The sequence below is a fragment of the Panthera pardus genome, unplaced genomic scaffold (assembly GCF_024362965.1).
Source record: "Panthera pardus isolate Hobbes unplaced genomic scaffold, ASM2436296v1 HiC_scaffold_12, whole genome shotgun sequence".
In the NCBI taxonomy this organism is placed as follows: domain Eukaryota; kingdom Metazoa; phylum Chordata; class Mammalia; order Carnivora; family Felidae; genus Panthera; species Panthera pardus.
The window spans coordinates 42,236,307-42,259,123 of record NW_026526677.1 but is presented as its reverse complement, the minus strand read 5'-3'; the positions used below and the strand labels follow the sequence as shown (position 1 = coordinate 42,259,123).

Here is a 22,817-nt window from a genome sequence, read left to right as displayed (position 1 = left end):
CAGGAAAGAATGCTTGGTTGGATTAGGTTGCTGACCCCATCACTCAGGAGGCTTCCATGGGGCACCCAGCAAAGCAGATCATACCCTCTGGCTTGTCTCTATACTAGCAGCCTAAAAAGGAGTCTCCTTTCTCACCTCTCTCAACGCCCTTGGCAATGAGGGACAGCTCTCCTGATTCTGCAGGCAATAGGAAACAGCACCGCCCAGCAGCCACACACACACTTCCAATTCACTCATTAACATCCATCCAAATAGTCAAACATTCAAGCATTTATTAATGCTTAGGCCAAGAGCAACAGAAGATAAACAACATTCCTACTCTCATAGAACATATAGTCTAGTCCGGGAGAGAGATGTTAAATACAGTGCAAAGTAATTATAATTGTGACAAGGTGTTAAACCTAAGAGGTGCTATAAGAATGCACATAGGGACCCTAAACTATCTTGGCAGTCAGGAAAGACTTCCCTGAGGAAGTGACATTCAAGATGCTGAGGCAGGAAGAGAAGTTAGAAGTTATCCAAGGGGAAGGAAAGTTCAGGCAAAAGCCCTGGTTATTAAAGTGCAAGCTCCCTCCAGAAATGTTCAAGCAGAAGTGAACTGCCATGCCAGAGACACCTGGGTCTTTGTCCAGGAGGGGTATGGGGCAGCTCACAGGCTCTGGAAGAAAGCCTGGCCCTCTATCCAAAGGGGACCTTATGTCTGCTTTTCATCTCCTCCTGAACCATGATGTCCCAACTCAACAGAAGAGCTATGAACAGGCAGTCGACAACCTTTACTTCTGGCTTCAACTCTATCATCAATTTGCTGTGTAGCTCTACAGAAATCCCTCTACTCTCTGGTTTCAGTTTCTCTAAGATGAGTGTTGGATTAGGACAGTGTTTTTCCATTTATTTTTTTTAAACCATACTCCATTTTAGATATACAAATGTCATTCCGGTCCTGTAGTGTCTATAATGAAAGACATCAAATCATTTTCAAAATCTAAAATTACAATATGAAATATGCTTTTAAAACTACACATGCCCTTTAAATATTAATATTCTATCTTTAGATACCTGCTGAAGACCTGGAGGCAGGAGTAAAGAAATGGTCTCTAAGCTTACCCCTTTCCTGTTATCTGTCCCTGTCCCTCCCACATAGACCTGGCCACCAGCACTTTTCATCTCTAGCCTCATTTTGTTCATTCCTTCCAGGATAAATTGACCATACAATGAAGAGAAGCCCTAGGTCATCCAAAAAAGAAGGCATATTGTGAAAGACTCTTGAATGTTAATTTCCAGTGATGCTGGGAAATAGACACTTTGATAGAAGCATACAATGTTCCTGGGGACAATTTAGCAATATGAATTAAAAGACTTAAAAATGTTCATATCCTTTGAACCATCAATTCCACAGCTAAGAATTTATCCTCAAGACATAATTATGGATGAACACAAAGATTTATCCACAAGGATGTTCACTTCGCCATTTTTAGAACAGCAAATAATTGGAAATAAACTAAATGTACAAGAGACTGCTTAATAAACATCTTTACCACTAAATATACATATGCAACTTTATTTTTTTTTACTTTTAGTGGTTTTTTTTTTAATATGAAATTTATTGTCAAATTGGTTTCCATACAACACCCAGTGCTCATCCCAACAGGTGCCCTCCTCAGTACCCATCACCCACCCACCCCTCCCTCCCCCCCACCGTCAACCCTCAGTTTGTTCTCAGTTTTTAAGAGTCTCTTATGGTTTGGCTCCCTCCCTCTCTAACTTTTTTTTTTTTTTCATCCCTTCCCCCATGGTCCTCTGTTAAGTTTCTCAGGATCCACATAAGAGTGAAAGCATATGGTATCTGCCTTTCTCTGTATGACTTATTTCACTTAGCATAATACTCTCCAGTTCCATCCACGTTGCTACAAAAGGCCATATTTCACTCCTTCTCATTTACATATGCAACTTTAAAAATGATACACACAGGGGCGCCTGGGTGGCGCAGTCGGTTAAGCGTCCGACTTCAGCCAGGTCACGATCTCGCGGTCCGTGAGTTCGAGCCCCACGTCAGGCTCTGGGCTGATGACTCGGAGCCTGGAGCCTGTTTCCGATTCTGTGTCTCCCTCTCTCTCTGCCCCTCCCCCGTTCATGCTCTGTCTCTCTCTGTCCCAAAAAAAAAAAAAAAAAAAAAAAAAAAAAAAAAAAAAAAAAAACGTTGAAAAAAAGAAAAAAAAAATTTAAAAAAAAAAAAAAATGATACACACAGGGACACCTGGGTGGCTTAGTTGGTTAAGCATCCAACTCTTGATTTTGGCTCAGATCGTGATCCCAGTTTGTGAGATGGAGCTGTGTTGGACTCTGCACTGAGTATGGAGCCTGCTTAGGAGTCTCTCTCTTCCTCTCTCTTTCTGCCCCTTCCCCATACATGTGCACACACTCACTCTCTCAAAATAAACTTAAATAAAAGTGATACATAGAATATTTACTGAATTAAACAAAACAAAGGTTACAAAACAAATGATCCAATTGTATGTACACATGCAAGTGCATTTTGGGGCAGCGATGGAGGGAGCAGGAATCTATGGTGGAGTTGCACTGTGTTCATTTTTCCTACTTGTTGACTCAGAACCTACCCCCTGGAGCTAAATGTGATGCTCCTATGGCATGTTATCCTCACAGGTAAATCTATGAACCCACAACTCACAAAAGCTTAATATTAAACAGAATGAAATGAGGCAGGCAGGAACGCAGTTCAGTTCTCCACCACCATCCACTCATCATCAGGGATTTGATAGTAATATTAAAGCCAGACTGATTTTTTCCCCCAGACTTCTAATTTCATATAGATTTTTTAGTTGTCCTTTCCTTGAGTCTAGTGCAGTGGTTTCCAAACTTTAGAGTGCATAAAAAGTGCTGTCCATGGTGGTTTAGAGTAATTTTGATTTTATGAGATTTTTTTTTTCCCTTACACTCTGAGTTTAGAACCTAATCATGGTATGAAAGAAAGAAGATGACCAGAAGGATATCTACCAAAATATTAACAATATTGGAATTTCTGTTGGTTTTTATTTCCTTCCTTGGGATTTTCTGTTTTCCAAGTTATCTGACAAGAAACATATTTTTAATCAGAAAATAAAATGTTTCTTAAAAATAAGTGGGTTAAAAGCGCTCCAAAACATAAAAAGAAACTATGCCTGGACGTTAAGAGGGGTGCCTCTGACTATGCCCTTCATATCCCTCCCCTCTGCAAGCTCCGATACTGCCCCAGTTGGTGCCCCAACACTCAAGGACAGACAGTACATCGTCGCTAGGATACCATGCAGGAAAACCTGGCAAGAAGATTATTTTTACATTTACCTCCTAGGCTGTGCTTATAATGATGCTTAGAAGCTTAGACTAAAGGGTCCAAAATGAAGCAGCCATGACCATCCACTAATGGAGCTGTCCCCTATTCCTGAAACTCTCTACCAAATAAATCATCAGAGAACATGTACAGCACATACCTTTCGTCTTTAGGACTAAAAGCTGTTTAGTCTGCTTTTCACAGACCTGGTGACGCCACCAAGCACACTGGTAAGGACCAGAAGAAAAACAACAAGCCATAATACAGACTGGGTTCAGCCAGTAACTAGTTGGGTGATCTGTGCCTCAGATTCTCTTCTGTTAAATAGCCTAATAAAAGCTCTTTTCTTTTAAGGGGGTGGGTATAAAAGCATTAGGACAAAGTGAACAGCAGGGCCTCAGTGTAGGATGTTATTATTTAATGAAAGTATATGCTGGGACTTTGCTGGGGAGAAGGGAACTGGCTAGCTCTGGGTCCTTTGACACAAGGCTGGTAAAGTTCAACTAGTCTCACCATTCAAGCTTTCCAAGAAGCTGGGTGCACACACACTAGATGTGGGAGTGGAGGTGGATAAGACAACGGTGCTGACTTCTCCTAGGGCACAACTCGGGAACTCTGAAGTCAAGGACAGAAGGTAGGTGGTACCCCAGGTTCCTCAAAAACACAATGGGCAAAAACCACCAGGGCAGGATCTAAAGATGAGGGATGCTTGTGTTATTTGGTCACTTAAATTCAATAATCATTTAATCCCTTACCAGGCATTGTAACTACCCTCCGTCTTTGCTCAAAATAAAACATGACTTCCAAGCCAGAGACAGCTGCCATTAGGTTACATTTTAAATCCACCTAGAGTCTAATAAAGCTAATTTTACTGTTATGGTATCTATTAAACATGGGGCCTTTGTTTAGAGAGTGAACAGAGGGGAGGAAAGCATAGACATCAAGGGCTAGGAATTTTGATCATTCCAGAATTGTTTCTGAGAAGAAATAAGAATAAACCCTATTTTTACAAATAACTCTAGGGTACTATCAGATTGTTCTCTAATCTTAAGAGTCTGTTTCTGGGCCTGAGGGGCCAACATGGCGAAAAGTAGGGGGATCCGAACTTCCTGCGTCTTTCAAACAAAGAAGGGTTGAAGCCAAAGGACTTTGAACCCCAAGAATATGGGAGGAAAAGAGACTGAGTCACTACCAGGTATAAAAATAACTCTAACAGGGACAAATGTTTCAGAAGGTCCACTACTGTACAACTATCCAGCCCCCTTGAGAACAGACCAGCCCCCCACAGTCAGGCAACAGCTTAGGGACAGAAACAAGGCACTCTACTTCACCTAAGTGGGAAATATTGAACAAACTGACCAAGGAAGCTAACTTGGACCTGGGACTTGGAGCCTAAGGATCATTAAGACGGGGTTGGGGGGTGGGGGGGGGGGGAGCCTACTTGCTCCATGATCAGAGACCAAAGCCACCCAAATAAGTTTTGATAGAATGAATGACCAAACATATAACTTTATAGATTTTTTTTAATAGAGAAAGCCAAATCATGAAATAGCTAATTAGCTAGAACACATGTCTATGACCAGTGATCTTCATACATCCATTTTAATCAGTAAAACCTCCAAGTGATTGTTTTAAAAAAACCAGATTCCTGGGGTGCCTGGGTGGCTCAGTCAGTTAACTGTCCAACTTTAGCTCAGGTCATGATCTCACAGTTCATGGGTTCGAGCCCCACATGAGGCTCTGTGCTGACAGTTCAGAGCCTGGAGCCTGTTTCAGATTCTGTCTCTGTCTCCCTCGCTCATGCTCACTCGCTCGCTCTCTCTCTCTCTCTCTCTCTCTCTCTCAAAAACAAACGTTATGGGAATGCAAGCTGGTGCAGCCACTCTGGAAAACAGTATGGAGGTTCCTCAAAAACTCAAAATACTCAAAAAACTCAAAATAACTAAAAACTAAAAATAGAACTCAAAAAACTAAAAATAGAACTACCTACGAGCCAGCAATTGCACTACTAGGCATTTATCCATGGGATACAGGTGTGCTGTTTTGAAGGGACACATGCATCCCCATGTTTATAGCAGCACTATCAACAATAGCCAAAGTATGGAAACAGCCCAAATGTCCATCGATGGATGAATGAATAAAGAAGATGTGGTGTATATATATACACACACACACACACACACACACACACACACACACACACACACACAATGGAGTATTACTCAGCAATCAAAAAGAATGAAATCTTGCCATTTGCAACTACGTGGATGGAACTGGAGGGTATTATGCTAAGTGAAATTAGTGAGAGAAAGACAAAAATCATATGACTTCACTCATATGAGGACTTTAAGAGACAAAACGGATGAGCATAAGGGAAGGGAAACAAAAATAATATAAAAACAGGGAGGGGGACAAAACAGAAGCGACTCATAAATATGGAAAACTAAGGGTTACTGAAGGGGTTGTGGGAGGGGGGGTGGGCTAAATGGGTAAAGGGCACTAAGGAATCTACTCCTGAAATCATTGTTGCACTGTATGCTAACTAATTTGGATGTAAATTTTAAAACATAAAAAATAAATGTAAAAATAAATAAATAAATAACATTAAAAAAATTGAAAAAAATAGATTTCAGGTGTCAACCCCTAGAGAATCTCATGAAAAAAGTCTAGGGTGAGCCCAGGAATTTGCATTTAGCAAGCACCCAGGTGATCTGGCTGTGTGTAGTCTGGAGCTCACACTTGGAGATATTTGATGCTAAAGGGCCAGGAGGGCCTAACACACCTGTCTCCCCTTGACTTCTAGTAGGCATCACCCAAGTAGGCTTGAATCAATTCAAAACAGAATCTGAATGAATCCAATTAATACCTCTTGTCAAACCTCAACAAAATTATAACAAAACTAGGGCATGATAAAGAATGCCAGTACAGGGATAATACACGGAAGCATTTAGCAATAGGAAATGCTCTAAAACTGTTATCTTTTATTTTATGCATTTTAGAAAGAGAGAGAATGCAAGTAGGGAAAAGAGGCAGAGGGAAAGAGAGAATTCTAAGCAGGCTCCACACTCAGCACAGAGCCCAAGGCAGGGCCCCATCCTATGACTCTGGGATCATGACCTGATCGAGTTCCACATTGGGCTCTGCACTGAAAGCATAGAGCCTGCTTGGGATTTTCTCTCTCCCTCTCTCTCTGCCCCTCCCCTGCTTGTGCTCTCTCTCTCTCTCAAAATAAATAAACTTTTAGAAAATAAATAAAGGATGAGGATAGTATACTTTTGATACCTGTCTCATCTCACCTTCTACTCATAAGCCAGGTAAGAGCTCTCTGAATTCACTAGTGTTATCACCTAAAAACTCCAGAGACTCAGCCAGACCTCAGTTAAAATCTGGGCTCAACCCACATGCCAGCTAGGTGGCCGTGGATACACTTTGTCTTCCCTAAGCCACTATTTCTTCAGCTCTAAAATGGGATTTAAAATACCCACCCCACAGTATTGTTATGAGGATGAAAAAACAGAATTGTGTAAGTGGGACATAGTAGGTACTAAATAAATAGTGGCTATCAATCATTCAATGGCTAAACCTTTATTAGGGCCTTTTACAAGTCAGGCCAGTAGTAAGTGATAAGAGAGACAGAGAGACAAATATATAGATAGTAAATAAAAAGTTTCAGAGATTGACGTGTGCTATGAAGAAAATGAAACTGTAATATGATGGCGTGAAATGGGGGCTCAAGATGTGTCACTTAAACTAAGATCTAGGGGAAAAGCATTCCAGGCACAAGAGCAGGTGGGAACAAACCAACGTACCCAGGTGGGTACATTCCTGGGATGGAGGAAGGGCAGTGAGGCTAGAAGTCAGTGACCAGTGGGGAGGACAGTAACAGGGAAGCTGAAGAGTGAGATAGCAGGAGTTATGGAGGGCCATATCATACCTGGCAGGAATTTAGATTCTCTTCCAGATGCAATAGGAAGCCACGGGAGGGGTTATAAGAAAAGACCGTGCCATGGAAGAGGCATGATCTAATTTTTTTCTAAAAAGACTTCTGTAGGGGTGCCTGGGTGGCTCAGTCAGTTAAGTGTCTGACTCTTGATCTCAGCTGAGGCCTTGATCTCAGGGTGGTAAGTTCAAGCCCTGCAATGGGCTCCATGCTCAGCTTTAAAAAAATTTTTTTAATTAAAAAAAAAAAAAAGACTTCTGTAACATTTATATGGAGAATGGCCTGGGGATTGGAACAATAAATAAAAACCTAATACTTCCTTAGTGTTTAAACTATGTGCTCTGAACTGTCCAAAGAACTTTATATGTATGATATTTAATCCTCATTAAAACTTGCAATATGAGTACAATTATTATCCCAATTTTACAGATGACAAAATAGTCATAGATTAGGTAGACTTGCCCATCCCAGTGAGTAGAGGATCCAATATACAAACCCAGATGGTCTGATTGCAATGCCACTCCAAAGCCTTGAAAAGAAATGGGGGAAACCAGGGAGACTAGGTAAAAACACCACTGCAGGAGTACAGGCAAGAGAGGGAGATGGCTGGCAAGATGACTACATCGTCAATGCTGAGGGAGATTCAGCTGTACAAAATGGCTCAGTGGCAGTAGCCAATTCCACTACTGACAGGACTTACGACGGGGGGAAGGAAAGAGACAAGCAAAGTAGACTCCCAAGTTTTTGGTTTGAGCAACAGAGTGGATACCAGTGCCAATTTCCTGAGATGATTAAGCCTGTAAGAAGAACAAATCCAAAGGGAGGGGAGGCATTAAAATGAATCAAGAACTCTGGTTTGGATACATGAGATCTAAGTAGTCTATTAGGTATCCAAGTGGAGAAGTCCATACGGCAGTAAGTTGTGGTCATCTCCACTTGGGAATCTCATCATCACATGACTCCTTAGGGTCTGTGTGTTGGTGAAGATGGGGGAAGAGGACTCTCCCAGTTACAGACCTTTCTGGTTGGTTGTAACAAGCAAGGGCAGAGCCTTATGTCAACTTGCTCTGAGGCTGAAAGCACCCTACGCAGCCCACCCTCTGTGGTCCAGTGAAGTCTGCATCCCAGCTCCATTCTCTGAGCCAGCTTCCTGGGTACCAGATCTCTGAGAAGCAACGCAGAGCCTGGAGGTTCAGAAGAAGAGGCTGGAAATAGGAACCGTGGAAGGAAGATTATTGGGCATCCTGCTGGCTTGTGAGAAGGGAACTTCTGAATCCCTCCCTTCTGCTTCAACACTTTTTTTTCAGTCCTCCTATCATTGAAGCCCATCCGGGTGTGAGTCCCTGGAACTGCTCACAAGGGCCTGAGTGTGATGATAATGAAAGGGTTTCCAAAATAAGCCTCCCACATTCAGGCTTCCCAAATCCCTGGCTGGCATCCAGGCTACAGCATTCCCAGAAAAACAGCAACCTCGCTTGATAAAATACCTTCAGTACTGACACCTCCGTGGCTCAGAGGAAATGGGTGTATGCTAGAGGTCAGGTAGAGGTTGGAAGAAAGAAAAAATGGCAGTTTTTAAAGTTCAGCTGAAATGTCAGGAACACGACGCAGCCCATGTTTACACAGAGCTTTCCAAAACTGAGACCAGCTTCCAAGAGCTTTTAAAAAATGGCTACATCAACTTGTCCAATGAAATGGCTTTTTAGTTTAACAGAAATAGACCTGGGCTGTTCTCATTCTCCTTGTATCCTTAGGCTTAATCTCCTAACATAATTTATACTCAACTCTGGTTGGTCCTTGTTTTATTTTTTATTCACATTTTATCCCTTTCTCATAAGCTGCCTCGAATCCACTGTGGAATAGGATAAAGCAGTAGATGAATAGACAAATAATGCACAGTCTTGACCATCCTGGATGTTAAACTTACAGAACCACATCATCAATAAAGGCTGTTTATCGTGAATATTAATTGGAGGTTAGGGGGAGAAAACACCCAAATTAATATGTAAAACACTTTAATGTTTTGATCTCCTTATGTTAAAAAAAAGAGTCTGGTAATAATTAACACGTGTATTTTTCATATTCTTCTGTTCCTAATTGTCTAAACAATAATTTATGGGGCAAAAGGAGTAAAATCTTATGTCCTACATAGGTACCATTAATTTTGTGGCTCTTACCATTCAAACTGGGAACAGGATGCCAGGTCAATAACCGAGATGCTTCATCTTCCACATAAGAAACTGTCAAAGCCACTGAAGGAGATCGGAATCAGACTCAACCTAAATCTATCCACAAACAAAGCTGGAATGTCAGTCCTTTCTTGGCATGGGGAGGTAAACACATGACAATGCCTACTGCTATTCTCTGGTGTTCTCCTAAATGCAGAAACAAGCTCAAGAATATGAAATAGCCAGCAGCCTGGGAACACAACTTTGGAGACATAAAAATTATTAGGTTTTCTAAATCACTGACATGAGCCAAAATCCTTACTGAGACTAGTGGGCCAAAGATAGAACCAAAACCCTCATCACATTTACAAACATCCCCTTAAGTGCCTTCTTCTTGAACACTCTCTCTAACATAAACCTGAATGCAGCAATTATTCAGATCCCCATGTGCAGGCAGCAAATGTTTTTGAAGCTCATTCTCAAGGGAGCAAAGGAAAAATGGTATTTTTGACTAACATTTTTTTATCATCAGAAGTTGCTGGAACCAGTGTCTTGGCACTCCAGAGCACACAGTGATGACAGATGCTTACAGTGTTCACCCTGAGGACTTGCAACCTTGTAGAAGAACAGACAGATCAAATTATGCCTTGTTGTAGTTTGAAATGTGCTTTATTGCCTTCTAGGTTTTTGGAGATTGACACTCCACGCAGAACACGGTAGGTGGCAACACTGAGCCATGAGAATATTCCATTTGCCAACCTTGCTGAATAGAGAAAGTTTAATGTAATAATGAACGCCATTCTAAAAATTAGGTCTCTATTAAAATAATGACAACAGGCACAAAGTCATTAAAAACACATGCCTGACAAATGTGTTATCAAAAGCACCATAAAATGTACTTTCTTGGCATGCTGTCATTTCCCACCTGCACTCTACCAATCATTGGGCAAATCCAATTATTCCTGGAGACAACCGAACTAGGCATCTCCTCTCCTCTTCTCCCTAGTGACTTTTATGAAAATAATATTCATCTTTAATGCTCCTGCACTTCAGGAGACTATGTGACAAGTGCAATAAACATATTCTCTGTGTGCAAAAATCAGGGAAAATGAGATCTGAGACTGCCTTTGCCAACCCCAGGTGTAGGCCTTCCTTCCCCAAACTCAAGAGAGACTGGAATGTAACAGCTGTCAGAAAGCAGCAATGGGCTGTGCCAGAAATACTCTGGCTGTGCAGCTCTAATTGCCAAGAGATAAGAACCCATAACTCACACAGACACTTGTGGCTTAGGCTCAGACACAGCAGACAGAAAGGAAAGAGCATGCGCTCTGGAGTCAGATAGATCAACATTCTGACTTTTACCCACTCTGTGACCTTGGATGAGCTGTTTCCTTCCCCAAACCTCAGTTGCCCTCTTTTGATAGGACTGGCAGCAAGATGTACCAGATGGCTACTACAGGACTGGACTTATAGCAAGAGTGCAATACACTGAAGCTATTGTTATTAAAAATCCCTGAAGGGCACAGTGGAGTAAAATGAACTTGGGGATGTGCTGGGTACCATGGTGGTCAAGCTCTCTGCACAAAAGATAGATTGCAACCTTGAAAGGGCCGCAGTTTTCTGTGAGACCTACAAGGATCAGTCACATAAAATCCCTGGCTGCTTTTGCCTTCTTCACTTGGTCAAACAAGTATTTACTGAGACCTTACAGTGTGCCAGGATTATGCCAAGTACTGAGGACAATATGGCCCTGACCTCTTGAGGCTTATCGTCTAATAAGACAACTAGCTTTCAAAATAAACACATGAATAGATGTAAATGTACATCTGTGATGAGTACACAAAGGAGAGGTAACATGGCCACCTAAAATGAGGAAATTGGCCCAGTCTGAGGAGATGTAGGATGACAAGGGCTTGGCAAAGACAAAGAAGAAAGCTGAAGAGGGTCTCATTCTTCACACTCTCAGTGGGCTCTACGTAAAATATTTAACTTAAAGGAATAAGCTAGGAAACTCTTGGCTTCCTCTTAATGACTAGGATGCTTTTCCTTTCTAACAGTAAAATCCAGAAAACCCACTGTCCCCTTTTTGTTTTGGCTGCCAGGAAACTCTAAGTCAAATGTGAAGCTCAACAATAATACAAACCCTTAACGCACGAGTATTCATATTCTCCCTACCCTCCTTGGTCTGTCGTCTTCCACTTCCTTGTATTTTCCCTGATCCTGATTTCAAATTCCTATTTGCACTTTATCATCATATCTAGTGTTCATGGATCTTGGATGGAAGGAAGCAGGATACAGAGACTTACTAATACTCTTTCTAAGGCTAAGGGGCTGAGATGGAAAGAATTAACAGAGTGCCCTTTGTGTCTCTGCCTGGCGTGTTACCCCAGAGGCAGAGAAAGACATGTGGCTTGGTCCACTTTTATACAAGCAGTGTGTTCCTTGTGATTGTGTGATCTAGCACAATGGTGCTTTTTCCCAGAGCCACTTTATCATGTTATATTTTTGCCCTAACAAGCAGCTTTCTTTTAGCTCATTTTTCCCTGAAACATTCACTGACCTATATTTATAGTGTACCTATATTCTGGATATTCCAGGATAGGAGTTCCCTTCTCCCCTCCTCCCCACTGTTTTTGTTTTTGTTTTTGTTTTTTTTTACAATTTTCTGTTTAATAAAGGAAGCTCATTAAATATATAACTGGAGTATTCCCTTTATACCTCTGAAAGGCATGATATACACAAACAAATCCCTCAACAGACCATTCCTCACGATTTTTAAATCAAAAAAAGAAAACAGTCATGGTCCTCTTGTGATAAATTAATGTTCATGTTGAAGGTTGAAAACAGAATAGAGATGAGGAGAAGGGAGACAGGCGGTTACTGATTTTCAGTGTGCCACTGATCTGCACCATTAAAAAAATAGAATGTTTTATGAGTAAAAGATCCATTTTTTGTAGAAAACTCCATTCTTCTCCCTGGGAAAATAAAATCTTTGTAAATGATAATTAGACATAATCCAAGAACTGCAAATTGAGAGTCTGTTTTTTTTTGGTCCTGCTCCCCTTTGTATGATAAAAACTCTGAACTATTTTACTCAGAAAAAAAACAACAACACAATTTTGGACTGTTTGAGGGGATTCAAGGACTTCCCTGAAAGTCCACTCATTAACTTATTGAGTACTCTCCTTGAGAATGGAACAAATACTACAGATGCTTCAGAAGGCATGTGGCAAGAATGCTTGAAAACAATATATAAATACTACAAATAATAGTTACATGCAATGTCGATAAGAGCTATGAAGGTTAATAAAAAATGAATATGAAATTATGTCTTTAAATTCACTTCAGGGGTGCCTGGGTGGCTCAGGTGACTGAGCATCTGACTCTTGATTTCAGCTCAGGTCATGATCTCATGGTTCAGGAGATTGAACCCTGCACTGGGCTCTATGCTGACAGTGCAAAGTCTGCTTGAGATTCATTCTCTCTCTCTCTCTCTCTCTCTCTCATTCTCTCTCTCTCCTTCTCCCTCTCTGCCCCTCCCCCACTTGCACTGTCTCTCAAAATAAATACATTAATTAAAATAAATAAATTTACGAGGCGCCTGGATGGCTCAGCCAGTTAAGCATCCAACTCTTGGTTTCAGCTCACGGCATGATCTCATGGTTAGTGAGTTCGAGCCCCACATGGGGCTCTATGCTGGTGGCATGGAACTTACTTGGGATTCTCTTGCTCTCCTCCTCTCTGTGCCCCTTTCCCACTTGTTTCTCTCTCTCTCTCTCTCTCTCTCTCTCTCTCTCTCTCTCTCTCTCTCTCTCAAAACAAATAAACTTGGGAGCCTGGGTGGTTCAGTTGGTTGGGTGTCCAACTTCAGCTCAGGTCATGATCTCACAGTTCATGAGTTCAAGCCCCGCATCTGGCTCTGTGCTGACAGCTCAGAGCCTGGAGACTGCTTCAGATTCTGTGTCTCCCTCTCTCTGCCCCTCCCTCATTCGTGTTCCGTCTGTCTGTCTGTCTCTCTCTCTCTCAAAAATAAACACTAAAAAATCTTTTTTAATTAAAAAATAAACTTAAAAAATAAATAAAAAATAAATTCACCTTAGTGGTCTTAAGTGTGTCAATTTAAAGAAAAATAGTACACGGCTGTTGCAAAAATGCACAAGAGGAACAAGAATGCACAAAGCTGGCAATGCCCAAAGTTTAGGGAGCACTGCACAGGGGATATATCTAGGGGATGTAGGTTTTAAACACTACAGATACAGTCTAAAAGTCATTATACACATATCCAACCCATAGAATGTACACCAAGAGTGATCCCTAATGTAAATTACGGACCCGGGACCATAATGGCATGTTGGCTATAGCTTCATCAATTGTAACAAACGCTCCACTCTGGTGGGGATGTTGATAAGGAGGGAGGCTGTGGATACACGGGAGAGTAAATTCTGCTCACTTTTGCTGAGAACATAAAACTGCTCAAAAAACAAAATCTATTTTTTTAAAGTTCCTCTCATAAAGCAGTTCACTCAATGGCACTTTTTCCCCCTTTTTCTCTTCTCGTGTTTCTCCAGACCAGCTAGCTTGGCAACACACATCCCCATGTCACTCTTATGAGCCAGAGGATTCCTAGTTTGCTGCAAAGATTATGAAGGATGAAAGGCTGCCTGGCAGAGCAGACGTGTGTGGGGGTGAAGGGGATTTCCCTGATCTGCCTGAACAAGGTATCCGACCAGGGTGAGGCGACAAAGACAAGTTGCATTTCACTGACACCCGGCACCTGCCGAGACCCAGATATCACCACAGGAAGTGAGTCAGAAATCCAGAAGATTAGACAACGGTGCTGGGTTTGCCAAACCAAAGCGAGGGCCACCAGGACCCACAGCAAGAAGGATCAGGAAGAGCCACCAATCAGACTGTCTGTGTGGGTCTGTCTCCCCTTCACAAACAACCAGGACCTTAAAATTACTGACTCAGTACCTGTCTCCCCTGCTGGGCTATAGCTTCTAAGAGAAGGACCACTTGTGTCTTCTCAGCCCTGTATCTCCAGAGGCTAGCACAGTGCCTGGTACATAGTAGGCCCTTTGAGGGACTGGAAGAACTCTTGAGAAGAAAGGTCACATCTTTTCTCTTCTGCCCTCTGGTGGCTAGCAGGTACTTTGTATTGGAAAATGCTCAGGAAATAGTTCTTTTAAAACCAAAAAAACTGCCTGATATAACCAGTATGTGTTTTGTTTTGTTTTAATATAATTATCATTTTTTAAGAAAAAATAACAAATGAATCCAGCAAATAAATGCCTTTGTTTTTTTCACTCCTTGTAGGTAAGTCCGGGGTGGCAAACAGATGGAGGAATGATTGAGACCAAAATTAAAAGCTGGCTGGGGCTCCCCCAGGGCTGGCTGAGTGGTCCAGATACAGGCATGTTCATCCACTAGTCACCTGGCTCGGAGGTCATCTCTACCTACCCCATCCCCAGAGAAGACTGAAGGATGAGTGTGGTACCAAGATCAGGAGCCCTCTACTCTCTGGATAAACAGTGTGGTGAAGCAGTGACCTGCCTCTCCCCAACTCAGCCCTAGTGTCTGCCTCCAAGAAATAACTATACTCAGGAGTAGAAAAGTATTAGAGGCAATGTCTATCACAGCAAGTGCCCCACCTGGCTGGGTGGGTCAGAGCGGTTCTAAGGTCACCAGCTGCCCTCTTGTAATGGGTACCCCAAGGTGTTGGGATGGTCAGGTGCCCCTCCCTAGGGTTTTCTTACACAGTTGGATCATATGTTAAGGATTAAACAAAGGCCCCATAACCTCAGAGCTAGAAGCAGTCGTCACAATCACAGACCTATCCCTTCACACATCCCTGCTTACTGGTGGCCCGGCTTAGACACCACCAAAGTGACTCACTGCCTCTCAGAGAAACCCGCTCCACCTTTGGGCAGTTCTAATGAAATTCTGGATCTCTACTGTTTTTCTCTGAAAGAGAATATGGTTTCCAAGGCATTCCTAACAACCTGGCTTATACTGTGGGCACACAGGAGAACATGATTTAATTTCCCTTTCCACCAGCCTAGGGAACTTTTAACTCAGAACCACTGACTTCCAGAATCTCTACAACTAGAAGTGATGGTGATAATAGCTAATATTTATAGAGTGCTTACTAGGAGTTAAGCATATGCTAAGAGCTTTACAGGCATTATCTCACTTAATATATTTTACATTTAAAGCTCACACTCTCCTTTGAGTAAGATATTACTTGTTAACTTTTTTTATGCGTGAGAAAATGAAGCCTCAGGGAGTTAACAGAACTTGTCCAAGGTCACACGGTACTAGGGGAGCTAGGAATGAAACCCAAGGTTTTGCATTTGCTTTAACAATAGAACTCTTAAAAAAAAAAAAAGATCTGATCATCAAAATCCGATAAATAAAATGAAGCAGTACTGTTTGTGAGGGCTCCTAAAAGGAGTGGCATACTCTGGTAATTACAATTAATAAATACATTCTGAGTTCCCCTACGCCAAGCACCTCTCTCACGGGGGGGGGGGGGGGGGGGGTGGTTACTGTTTTACTACTGTGCCTAGTGTTTAGAACAGCACCTAGCATATAAAAGACACTCGAGGGGCGCCTGGGTGGCTCAGTCGGTTAAGCGTCCGACTTCAGCTCAGGTCATGATCTCACACTCCGTGAGTTCGAGCCCCGCGTCGGGCTCTGGGACGATGGCTCAGAGCCTGGAGCCTGCTTCCGATTCTGTGTCTCCCTCTCTCTCTGCCCCTCCCCCGTTCATGCTCTGTCTCTCTCTGTCTCAAAAATAAATAAGTGTTTAAAAAAAAAAATTAAAAAAAAAAAAAAGACACTCGAAAAAATACTGCTGACTGAATGAATCCAACGTTCACTGACTGTTTACTATCTTCCAGGCACTGTTCTAAGAATCGTTTTATTAGCTTGATTAACCTCATAGGAGGTTCTATTATCCCCATTTTACAGATGAGGAAAGCGAGGCACAGAGAGGTCATGTAGGTTTCCCAAGGTCACACAGCAAGGAGGTAGCAGAATTGGAACTCAATCTGGGGTCAAACTCATGCCCTTTTAACTGTATTGAGCCATTTTAGTTCCTTAGTTTATAACAGGAGAAAGATCTGAGGCCTACAGAAGAGAGACTGCCACAGAAATAGTTAATGGCAGAGGAGCTGAACTTTTACTATCAAGTATTTGTGCACCTGATGTCCTGCCTTTTATTTCTCCTTTTTATTTCTCATAATTCCACCATGAGGTAGACCCAAGAGCTTTTTGCACTGCCACTTCAGAGATGAAGAAAATGCTCTGAATTCCCAGGAATGCTGCCACTTAGAGAGAAAATCAGTGACCACTGCCCACTCCAACTTGGCCATTGCTAAATATGTTTTTCTCAACCTTGCTGATGAGCATCTGGCTGGGTCTCACACACTGTAATCACAAAACCACATCAGGGGAAGAGAGAGAGAAAGCAGAGGGCCAGGGAGAGGCCAAAAATGATTAGGAAAAGGGTAAGCCGTGCTTTCATTGCTGTATCACAGCAGTTGCATCCCAAGCCCACAGTTAAAAAATGAACTGCAATGTCCACTATCCACCGTGTCTTCTGGGCTTTGCAGCTCTGCAATAAAAATCCAATCTGAGCAAAGCCATTTTTCCACTTAGGCTTTCTTCTTGCCTCTCCTTGAGATGTTAAAAGACTCTCTTTTAAAATAGTAGATGAGCCACAAATGCCCTTTGGACAGAATTTCATGAAATCCCCACTTCGAAAAAAGCAAAAACAGTACTGCAAACATTCAAGGTCAAGTTAAATGATTTGGAATAACTGCATTGGGTGTCCATTTTTATATTAAGTTTATTTTGAGAGGGAGAAAGAGTATGGGAGAGCGAGTAGGGGAGGGGCAGAGAGACAGGGAAAGAGAGAGAATTCCAAACAGGCTCCACACTGCCAGCCCCATGAAGGGCTGGAACTCAGGAATCCTGAGATCATGACAGGAGGCAAAATCAAGAGTCAGAGACTTAACCCACTGAGCCACCCAGGTGTCCCTCTGGATGTCCATTTCAAATGTAAAACTCACCTTTTGAATTGGCCAACAGAGTAAACATTGTAAACTTTTTGAACTGGTCCCCAAAGATTGACTTAAAACCTAAAGCAAAAAAACAAATTAAAAAAAAAAATCAGGGTGCCAGGGTGGCTCAGTCAGTTAAACGTCCGACTTCAGCTCTGGTCATGATCTCACGGTTCGTGAGTTCAAGCCCCGCATCAGGCTCTGTGCTAACAACTCAGAGCCTGGAGCCTGCTTCAGATTCTTGTCTCCCTCTCTCTCTGCCCCTCCCCTGCTCATGCTCTCTCTGTGTCTCTCACAGATAAATAAACATTAAAAAAATTTTTTTTAAATAATAAAAAATAAAACCCAAAGCAGCACTGTCTGATGAAATATAATGCAAGCCACATATGCAATTTTAAGTTTTCCAGTAGCCACATTTAAAAACAAAAAGGTAACGGGGCACCTGGGTGGCTCAGTGGGTTGAGCCTCTGACTTCGGCTCAGGTCACAATCTCACAGTTTGTAAATTCAAGCCCCATGTCCGGCTCACTGCTGTCAGCCTGTCAGTGCAGAGCCTGCTTCAAATCCTCTTTTCCCCGCTCTCTGCCCCTCCCCCACTTGCACTCTCCCGAAAATAAATATCATTAAAAAGGTAAAAACTAGTGAGATTAATTTTAATAGTACAGTTTAACTCAATATTTCCAAAATATTATCATTTTCAACATGCAATCAGCATAAAAACTATTGATATATTTTATATTCTTTTCATTAAGTCTTTTAAATCTGGGATGTGTTTCAAATTTGAAGCACATCTCAATCCAGACTAGCCAAGTTTTGAGTGCTCAAAAACTACGTGCAGCTAGCGGCAACCTTTTAGGACAGCACAGACCTCAAGCTTTCAAATCCTTAATCATAAACTCCTGGCATAGTCCCTCCCTCCGCCTGATACAAGGAAGTGTACAGACAGACCTAACCTCAGAATCACAGGCCTTTTAACAGGGAAAAAAAAAAAAAAAAAAATTGCTGTTGGGCCAAAGCAGAGGCTCCTGCTCTTTATTTTACAACATCAAATCCTACGAGAAGAAACCACAGGCTTAAAAGATAAATGTGTGCCTTGGTAACTCTGGTTAAATTGTTAGGGGAAGATAGGGCACCTGGGTGGCTTAGTTGGTTGAGCATCCGACTTCAGCTCAGGTCATGATCTCATGGTTCATGAGTTCCAGCCCCGTGCCGGGCTCTGTGCTGACAGCTGGGAGCCTGGAACCTGCTTTGGATTCTGTGCCTCCCTCTCTCTCTGCCCCAACCCACTCGCATTCTGTCTTTGTCTCTCTCAAAAATAAATAAACATTAAAAAAAATTTTTTTTAATTGTTAGGGGCAGAAGTGGGACTGGGAGGAAGAGTCTGTTATAATAAATAAATAGGGATGATAACCCTTTACACTTATGGAGCCCACATACGCATGCTCTCATCTTCTCAGCAGACTCCCATACCTGACAAGCCTGGGACTCAGAGGGCCTGGTAACCAGCACGTCACTCAGGTAGACAGAGGCAGGACCAGGAGAAGCTAAGCCCAGTGCTTGGTCTCAGAGCCCTGGATTCTGTCCCGGGTTCCCTAACTGAGCCACAAAACAGAATTGTCTGGAGGCACTTATTTGAAACATGGACTTCCGGGGGCACCTGGGTGGTTCAGTTGGTTAAGCATCCAACTCTTGACTTCAGCTCAGGTCATGATCTCCCGGTTGGTGAGTTCGAGCCCCACATAGGGCTCTGCGATGACAGTGTGGAACCTGCTCGGGATTCATATTCATTCTCTCTCTCTCTCTCTAAATCAATCAGTCAATCAATCAATCACAGGCTTCCAGGTCCTGCCCAGATATACTATATCAGTTGGGGCAGGAGAGAAAGGCAGGACCCCAGGATCTGTATTTTTTAGACATTTCCCAGGTGATTCTGAGGTTTCCTCACTTCGGGAATGACTGTACCAAACCATCTTCAAGTATTAAAATGCCTCTCCCTAAAAAAAAAAAACAAACCAACACATAAAAACTCACACTTGACAAACAGGGTATTACTCTTCATCCAGCAGACATCTTTCACCGAATTGCACTGTTGCTGTTATTCCTTTCACTTATGCTGAAGCACGTTGCAACAGGCCGGTTTATAAGACTTGTAGAATTCATGCTGAGCAAATTTTTGGAGATGTTTTTCTCTGCATTTTCAGTGACTTCCTGGAGAAATTTTCTTCCCTGATTTGATAATGATTACAATAGCCAATATTTATTGAAGAGTTACTATGTTCCACAAATATACATTATCTCATTTAATCCCTAACAACAACTCTACAAGGCTGGGACTATAATTATGCCTTACCCAATTTTCAGATGAGGATGCTGAGGCTCAGAAGAGTCTACACCTTTAAGCAAGCTTAATTTGAAGTAGGTCTGTATGAAAAGCTTCACTATCATTATCCCTCCTAGTACTCAAAATTGCTAGGTTTCATTCCAGCATGTAATGTGTTCTCATCTTACACTATGGATGACCATTAACAGATCTGGCCCACCTTTATACATAGGGGCCCCTCCTCCGTTATCCCACAGCCCACCAAACTTGCTCCTATACTTGACTATTTTCTGCCTTTTCCAGAAGCCTGGGAGTTCTTTAAGAATTGTACCTCTTGGGGGACCTGGGTGGCTCAGCTGCTTAAGCATCCAACTCTTGATTTCAACTCGGGCCATGATCTCACAGTTAGTGAGTTCAAGCCCTGCATTGGGCTTTGTGCTGACAGCGTGGAGCCTGCTTGGGATCCTCTCTCTCCCTCTTTCTGCCCCTCTCCTCTCTCTTTCTCTGTCAAAATAAATAAACTTAAAAAGAGAGAGAGAGAGAGAGAATTGTACGTCTTTCAGGGCAGCTGGGTGGCTCAGTCAGTTAAGCATCCGATCCTTGATTTCGGCTCAAGTCATGATCTCACAGTTCCCCACACTGGGCTCTTTGCTGACAGCAGGGAGCCTGATTGAGAATCTCCCTTTGCCCCTTCCCCATTCGTGTGTGTGCACTCTCTCTCTCTCAAAATAAATAAATGAACTTTTAAAAAAAGAGAGAGAGAGGGGCGCCTGGGTGGCTCAGTCGGTTGAGCGCCGACTTCGGCTCAGGTCACGATCTCGCGGTCCGTGAGTTCGAGCCCCGCATCGGGCGCCTGTGCTGACAGCTAAGAGCCCGGAGCCTGTTTCAGATTCTGTGTCTCCCTCTCTCTGACCCTCCCCCATTCATGCTCTGTCTCTCTCTGTCTCAAAAATAAATAAACGTTAAAAAAAAAAATTAAAAAAAAAAAAAAAGAGAGAGAGAGAGAGACAATTATACCTCTTTCTTTCACATGTATCTCTGTACCCAGGAACTTCACGAAGTCCTGTAGTACTGAGTGTTACATGGATGGATACAAGCCTGAGAGGTCATTGGACTTTATCAGCTAAATAAATAGAAGCTCCATAAGGTTTCTAAGCAGGGAACAGAATAAAACGTTTGGTCAGGAGTATTTGGCACTCTCTGGAGGTGAGGGGCTGCAAGGGGACATGGTAGGAGGGGAATTGGGGGCCCTACAGATAGCAGATCTGAAGGTAAGAAGGCATAGCACCAGAATGCAAATGATGTATTAAGAGGCAGTTTCAAAGGAATCAGGGATCCGGGTGTAGGAAAAGTCTGGCCCATGGGCCCAGTAAGAACCTGACTAGGAACAAAAGTCCTACAAAAACTCCTACTCTCTGGCCTCAAAGGGCATCACTGCTTTGCTCTCTCATTTATGTCAGGCGTGTTTTGGTTTTGTTTTTAAGGAAAAAAAAGCATTCCCCCACTGGCAATCCCAGGCTGCTCATGACTGAGCCACAGACAGGAGCCAGCCAGATTCCCTCCACTGTGGTTTCCTCAGCCTCCTCACTTAGGGGGACCCAGACCTCCACCTCAGGGAAGTTCCTCACTTTCTTTCCCCAGTCCTCCTCACGGGGGCAGCAGGAACCATCTGTGGTGCCACCCTCTCCTCTTTCTCTTTCTCTCTCTCTCTCTCTCTCTCTCCCCTCCCCCCCCCCCCACGAGGCACTTCTGCTGTGGGCAGAACAACAGCCCTCACGCTGCTAAACGTGGAAAGGTGGGCAAAACTGGCCAGAGAAGCTGGCACCCATGTGAGCCAGAGTCCAGTCAGCCTGAGACTGAGGCATCTGGGTTTCCTCCCAGTGCCTCTCCCAAAGAGTCTAGTCACTGAATTACCAGCCCTAAAGATGAGTAGACAATCCCACCTTCCAGAGCCCACAACCCTGAGACCCTCCCCTCTTAAAGTGTGAAACCTTCTTTCCTCACTTCATATCACAAGGCGGGATTACACCAACCTTAAAGTGAAGAGGGGATAGGAACTCTGAAATCAGACACCCCAAATTATTAGGGTTTGGGAATCACTGGAATTTTTGTTTGTCTTGACTTTTTTGATATGTTCAAAGAATTTCACTTCAAGGGTCTCCCAAGAGGTTCACAGAATCGGGATGCACAGAGGATGCCACAAGTCTGCCCACAAAGCCCAACTTCAGTGCCTAATTAGAATGGCAAATCAGGGTATTTGAAGGCAAATCAGGTTTTGAAGTGAAATTTCTGTAGAAAACAGCAAAGAGTACTCATTACTGACAGGCCCTAACTTGCTGTGGGTCTTAATGAGCATTCTGTTAGACTCCAGCTCTGGCAACACACATGCACCACACACTGCAGACCTAGGGGAACATCCCTCAGCCACCTCTCTTCTCTGTAAGGTAGTTTCCTCTCCCCTGATCAAAATGCAGAAAGGAGGAGTCATTCTCGAGCTCAAAAACTCCTGTTCCAGCTGAGGAATTCACAGGCCCCTAATCCCTGGGTGAAAGGACAAGGTGATTGGGTTATCTGGGCTGATGGTACCTCAGCATCAGTAAGTGCCCCTGAGAGCTTGTAGAGAATACAGACACCCCAGCCCCACCACACCTGGGGAGCTGTAGCATTATTAAGCTCCTTTGGTGACCACCAAATAGGTTACTGTTTTCTCAACTAGTGGATTGTAAAAGCACATCTGAATGTACCAGAATGTCCTGCATTACCTCCCCCTTCATTTCCCTCACACCAGGAAGGTGACAGCAGTGGTAGCAATGAGGAAGAAAGGATAGGTAAAACAGTATCTGCACAAATACACATGTTCATGTACACACACACACACACACACACACACTCACTCACACATGCATACAGGTGGTTGGGGGAGCTGTGAGGCAGGATGAAGGAGGGACACATACACATACATCATCCCAGGTTCTCCAGAAAATTCACAGGACCTGGAG

At 43.0% G+C, this 22,817-nt stretch overlaps 1 protein-coding gene across 11 annotated transcripts in view; it reads right to left on the bottom strand.

Annotated features, from left to right (window-relative positions):
- Window positions 1-22,817, bottom strand: part of PLEKHA7 (pleckstrin homology domain containing A7) — a 220,662-nt gene that overhangs the window by 141,402 nt on the left and 56,443 nt on the right. The window lies entirely within an intron of this gene.